The 6616-nt window shown below is 34.7% G+C and overlaps 1 protein-coding gene across 1 annotated transcript in view; it reads left to right on the top strand.

Moving 5' to 3' along the window:
- Nucleotides 1–6616, top strand: part of aldob (aldolase b, fructose-bisphosphate) — a 509131-nt gene that overhangs the window by 470281 nt on the left and 32234 nt on the right. The gene's annotated exons all lie outside the window — the stretch shown is intronic.

A 6616-nucleotide genomic window follows, 5' to 3' on the forward strand; every position in this document is an offset into this window, starting at 1 on the left:
TTGTAATTTATTGGGTGAACTATCTCTTTATTGCCTCCTTGCTGAGTTAAAACATTTAAAAAATCAAAAATTAAAAAGATACATATGTATTTAGTAGTTAAGCATTTGGGAATTCAGCTTTAGAGCTATGAAACAGCATTTCTAAAGTTTATAAACAACAGTAAAACATTTTTTGAGCTAAAAGTTAAGCAGAGATGTTGTGCTAGCATTGCACTGCCACACACCTCCTCAAAAACAAATATAAATCTTCAGCAATGAATGAGCAGGATGTATGGGGGAGAGAGACAGGCACTGTGATGCTGCCAGAAATGTGCGTTTTCATTGCAGTAGGAGAGAGCTGTTGTGTGGGCCTTCAGAAACCCAGCTGAGGCGGTGTAACAGGGTTTCTCCTACTGACGTCAAAGCGGTCCGTGCAAACCCCGCAGTCTCTGGGGAAGAATACAGAAAAAGTGCAAAAAATAGCAGGAGAGCAGGCCATCGAGAAAGCCCTCATCCTGCTGACATGGAGAGGTGAACCCGGAGATGAACCTGTGGGGGGAGAGCAGATGATGCAAACACCGGGCAAACGAAGGGATTCCCTCATCTGGGGGTTCATAGCAGCCCACGTCCTAGGAATCACCCCACACACCGCGGGACTGCAGCGGTAATGAGATTCAATTACTGCAGAGTCTTACATAACCAGCTTGGAACACACTTTCACCAGTGTGCCTGAGATCCTCATGCAAACACAAGACAAATAAAACCACTTTTGCAGTGTGAGGTTGATGGATATAAAAGTACTTTACTGTTGTTAAAATACAATAGAATTTGAGGTTATTAGTACAGGCCTGCACTGCAAAAACAAAAACTTACTCAGAATATTTGTCTCGTTTCCAAATATCTAAAAACTCTTAAATCAAGCAACAGGCAAAAATCTTGTCATGTTTTCAGAAATAATACGCCAAAATTAAAGTTGTCAGTTTAAAGTCGGTTCTTAAAAGCAGAAGCTTTGAAACAGAAACAGAAGCTTTCTTTCTTGTAACAGAAACTGTGAAAATCTTTTCTTTTATTGTGATGCATGTCTGAGTTACAGAGGCTATTTATAGAAAACCAAAATGATATGACATTGCATCTCTACTTCTCTTCCATTCTTTGTTACTGTAGGTTATTGCTTTAAAAAAGTATTTTCGATAATGCTGATTTAAATATCCTGTACTCCCAACATCAGTGTGTCATGCAAATTAAATAGTTCTATTCAAATATATTAACATATATGTGTGTGTGAAGAGCAGATGCAAAAACCTCTAGGTGCCAACCAGAATTTTCTTCTGATATCAATATTTTTCTCAGGCTCGATGTCATGATTCAGTAATTTCACTTTTATTGCAATGAATAGGTCACTTTTAATATGAAACAACTGAACATAAACAGAGGCTAAAAAAATGCTTGTTGTAGAAAAAAATTCAAAATGGCACTTTTTTAAAGAAAATTATTCTGTTCATCAAGACAGTGTTTATTAAATTTGAAAAAAAAGTGTTAAATAAAAAAAGTGTTAAATTGTTAAATATGTATTCAAATTGTTGAAGTTGAAGTCAGAATATTTAGCCACCCCCCCCCCCCCCCTTTAATTATTACTATTATTATTATTTAAAATATTTGCCAAGCAAGGAATTTTTCAAAGTATGTCTGATAATATTTTTTCTTCTGGAGAAAGTCTTATTTGTTTTATTTAGAATTTTTTGCTCTGCTCTCCGTTAAATGGGAAAAAAATAAAAAAGGGGGCTAAAAAATCAGGGTGGCTAAAAATTCTGACTTCAACTGTATGTAGTTTTATATGAAATTATTACTTCAGTCATTATTGCTTTTACATAGAATTTCAAGAGTTCACACAGTTGATGATTGATTATAAAGCTTTTTTGGCATGCTGTCCCGGGAGAGAGCCCTTAGCTCATGATCCTCGAGCCCAGGGCTTCCTCCCGTTGCAAGGCGGGAGGGGGATTTGAGCTTAGGTAGATCTCAAGAACTCCCCTGCTGTAGTAACCAATGAACAGTAAGTGATTGCTCTTGGAGATAACTATATACTAGTAGCATGTCTACGGTGCGGAGGGAACCCGGGGAAAACCCACGTGAGCACGGGGAGAAAGTGCAAACTCCACACAGAAATGTCTGCTGGTTTGGTAAAGCCTGAAACCAGAGATATTCTTGCTGTGAGGCAACAGTGCTAAGCACTGGGCCACCGTGTCAACCATCTAGGAAGGAGGAGGAGTAGGGGCGGAGGGGGGAATCTTCAAAACGAAGATAGCAGTGGAATAAAACCCAGGGTATTTATAGTAGTTTAGGAGTCGTCTGATTGGAGCATTGTGAATTGGATAATGCTGATCCAGCCACTAGCAATCATAAGCACGTGATCCTCTCAAAAGTAGTTTATACAAAAACTTCACTTAATTAAAAACAAATGTTTTGCCAGAGCTAGCTATAGCAAATTTGCACATGTGTCCACTACAATTAAATAACATCATACCTCCCAATATAGTATTAATAATATTGTCAATAATTGTAATTTCAAGTCATAAAATAAACAAATGTCAGACAGCAAAACAATTAAAAACTATGACTTTTATCATGCAATATTTTGAGCGTATTTTAGTAATTACTTAAACTGAAAAATAAACAAAAAGTAAATAACTGAAAAATCTAATTGTGAAAAAAAGTTTTCTTAAATTCGCATGAACAATGTCCTGTACTGGATGCCCTACTTTTCCTTACATTGTTCATCCAGAAAGTCCTGCAATGCTTAAAAAAATGATGATGACACAAAATACTGTCATCTTTCGATTATAAGTTTCTATCTGACATTTTTGTCAAAATTGAGTAATTGACATATTCTTATTAACTTATTTACATTATGGGATGTTTTTTAGAAGTTTTATTTAAAAACAAATGTTACACACATACTGAATATTATAAAAAAAAACTTTTAAGCTCAATATCTCAAAATGATTCAGAATGCAGACAGAACCTTATAATTCCAAGGTGACGATACATATCTGAAATAAATGAAGATCTAAACAGTAGTTATAATAGTTTCTATTTCTTTTAAAAAGCGTATAGTTATATTCTCTTGTATATATAAAATAATGTAATGTAATATATAGTTTAGGTGTGGCACAGTGGCGCAGTGGTTAGCACAGTAGCCTCACAGCAAGAAGGCCACTGGTTCAAGCCCCGGCTGGGTCGGTTGGCGTTTCTGTGTGGAGTTTGCATGTTCTCCCAGTTTTGGCATGGGTTTTCTCCGGATGCTCCGGTTTCCCCAACAATCCAAAGAGATGCATTATAGATGAAATGGATTAACTAAATTTGCCGACCTGTATGTGTGTGAATGTCAGTGTATGGGTGTTTCCCAGTACTGGGTTGAAGCTGGAATGAAATCTGCTGCATAAAATGTATGCTGGATAAGTTGGCGATTCATTCCGCTGTAGTGACAGCTGATAAATTATGGATTAAGCCAAAGGAAAATGATAGAGTGAATGTATACAGTTACACGTGTTTAAGACGTGTAATGTACCCTTAACCCATAAATATAACTGTAACACATTTTTGTGTCCTTAATAATAGAATTTATTAATCACAACAAAATGATCAAAATACTCAATATTTTTTTCTTCTTCTTAACTTGTTTATCATGCGTTATTTTAGTAGATAAATAGACTATATTTACATTGAGTAAGAGCAGCTGTAAGTTTGAATGCAGTTTGTTTTTCGTCATTTGAGAAGTAGAAGTACTGTATCATCTGTGTTCATCGTTAATCTTTAGACTAAATTTAATTCAGAATTGATCCTTGTGAGTCTGCAAAAGTGCATCCTAGAAAAGATGAGCATATATCATCAATCCTTCCTTAAATGTATGATTTAATCCATCATCAATCCTTGCTTTTGTGTAAAAAATATATATTCATCAATTTATCTAAAATCACATTAAAATAAACATATTTAATAACTATTATCATCATTATACTGGTAACAACTGAGAATTTTTATAGGCTTTATATATCACTCCCAGTTTTATGACATTATTGTGTGCACTGCCTGCTAATGTGTGCACCTGTGAGACACAAGACACAATTTGAAAAGTGACTGACTGAAAAACTGTTATTCATTACTTCACTTTCATTCTTCTTCATTGTTTATTTGCACAGTTAAACGGGTTTTAATTGGTAAAGATAATTAGCTTTCTCGTTATAGAGATTTGAAACACGCCAATAACATTCATTACTGCCTGCTGTCTGTCGTTATCCACGCACTTAATTCACAAACTGATATTACTGGATTACTTGCTCCACCTAGTGTTTTCTCCAAGTAAGCTTCTTTCGGTGAAGTTATCTTCCAAAATATTACTTTGCCGCAAATATATCAATGGAAAGACGCCATGTCCTCATTATTGTTTATTTAATCTAGTTTAAACCTAATATACAGTTTAAACCTAATATGCTACACCGCGCGGTATATCAACAGGGAACTAACGAGAGACACATCAAGTTAGTGTGACTTTGAATTAAGCAGCAGCCCACCAAAAGTAAGTTTAAAAAGATTCATAATTGTAGGTTGTGTTTATTTTTTCCATAAATTTATACATACTGTATTCGCAGAGCTCTATCCAGCCGTTTAAGTAAGGTAAATAGATGTTATATTTGAATGAGATGCTAAGCAATGTTGGGAGTAGCGCACAAGGCAAGTTACAATAACGACTAGCAATGCATTACTTTTCAAAAGTTAATTTTTTTAAATGTGATGCAAGTAACTTTTTTAGTTTAATTGGCTTTTTAAAAATTAATTGCTGAATTAAAATAAATGCAGCCGTGTCGAGAGAATAAGGAACCGACAGAAACCAAGATGACAGACCAGTGCCTTACATTTCTGCAATGGAAGTATTCTCGTTATTTTGAACACATCGAAGAAAAGGAAATGGGGAATGTCCCAGTGGACAGTGATTTTACTTAACTAATAAGACAAAAGTTGCAAACTACTTGCTGTAAACATTCAAAAATAATACAGCATGTCATAGCTCTGGGGTCAGAATGTTCTCAGAAGATAATCCTAAATTATATTTTTGATGAGTTTTTAGGTAAATAGAGGTTATACAGGGCTATGTGTGTGTGGCTAAGAAAGAAGGAAAGCTCCACTAGTTCTGAAAAAGATTAAGCCTCAGCCAGGTAAGAAAAAAGTAAAGCAAAAGTAACGTAACGTACCATAAAATGTAACTAAGTAATGAAACAAGTAACTTTTTTGGGGAGTGACTGAATATAGTAATTAGTTACTTTTAAAAGTAACTTACCCCAACAGGAAACCCAGATGTGTATTTGAAGATAGTTGTCAAAACATAAACAGCATTACTATCCTCGGGTTTTGTACTGAAAACCCAAGCTTACCAGGTGTCTTCATTTTCCAAAGACAGTTTGATGTCCTGTTCTGTCTTTTTGTCAGAATTGTGCGCATCAGCAGGGGCAGATTTAGTGATTTGGCAGTTCCAGCCATGGAGCCCAACAGTGCTAAAATGTTTTATAATTTTTTTATTTTGCAGTTTGTTTGTTTTTTTAATCACTGAATGTCCTTTTTCATGTTTTACCCTAATGAAATTTCTGCACTTTAAGTAATTTATTTTCTTAAAATCAATTCACAAAAAAAAAAAAAAAAAAAATGGATAAATTGAAAATAATAAATTGTTTTTAAACTAAATATTCACCTGACTTGGACTGCTCCATGATTGGGACAAATGTGCGTAAATGTTAGAATTTTGTCAAAACTTAATTTGTTAGACCCTCACTATACAAAATACGATAGAAAACGATGCCGTGTGTAAAATTTATACCTCTACGTATTTATTGGGGGCCCCCAAATTTCCTGAGGCCCCAAGCGCCTGTTTACTTCACCTATTGGTTAAATCCGCTCCTGCGTCAGTACCTGACTGTTGAACAATAAAGATGAATTAAAGGTGCTGCATGTTGTATCTATACGTTGCAAATTTTTCTGTGACATCTCCCTGTGTACCAACATGGTATTACGATAGTAATAATTTATCGTAAATACTGTAGTGTTTTTGAACCACACTTTAGTAATTGTTGTTGTAATTCTATAGTCAGCTATGGTAATATGACAACTATTATAATATAAACAAATTACCCAATACTGTACTATAGGTTTACAACTATACCAAAAAAACCTTAGTGTACCATAGTAAAAACTAAAGTATAGACCAACTAACAGATGTATTACATAGTTATCAGTTCATTGCTAATAAATGCTAAAGCGTACTGTAGTTTTAACTAAGTGTTGTACATACTACAGTGTCATACACTGAACTATAGTACAAACGCTGAAATTTACAGAAGTAACAGTACTACAAGTAATTTTGTCTGATGTCAACTAATGTCAGTAATGTAAAAAAAAATGGCACTCTAAATAGATCATTTAATTATCATTATTCATGCTACAGGATTACCCTACTAATTGTGTCTTTAATTAGTGAGAAAAAGGGGTTGAGATGGTTGGGGATACAATGCTTATACAATTGCACCGACTGGCTATTAGCTGTGATCACAGTGTCAGTGAATGGTTTGGAAAACAAACAGCATCAATGAAT

This window comes from Danio rerio, chromosome 14 (assembly GCF_049306965.1).
Source record: "Danio rerio strain Tuebingen ecotype United States chromosome 14, GRCz12tu, whole genome shotgun sequence".
Taxonomy (NCBI): Eukaryota; Metazoa; Chordata; class Actinopteri; order Cypriniformes; family Danionidae; genus Danio; species Danio rerio.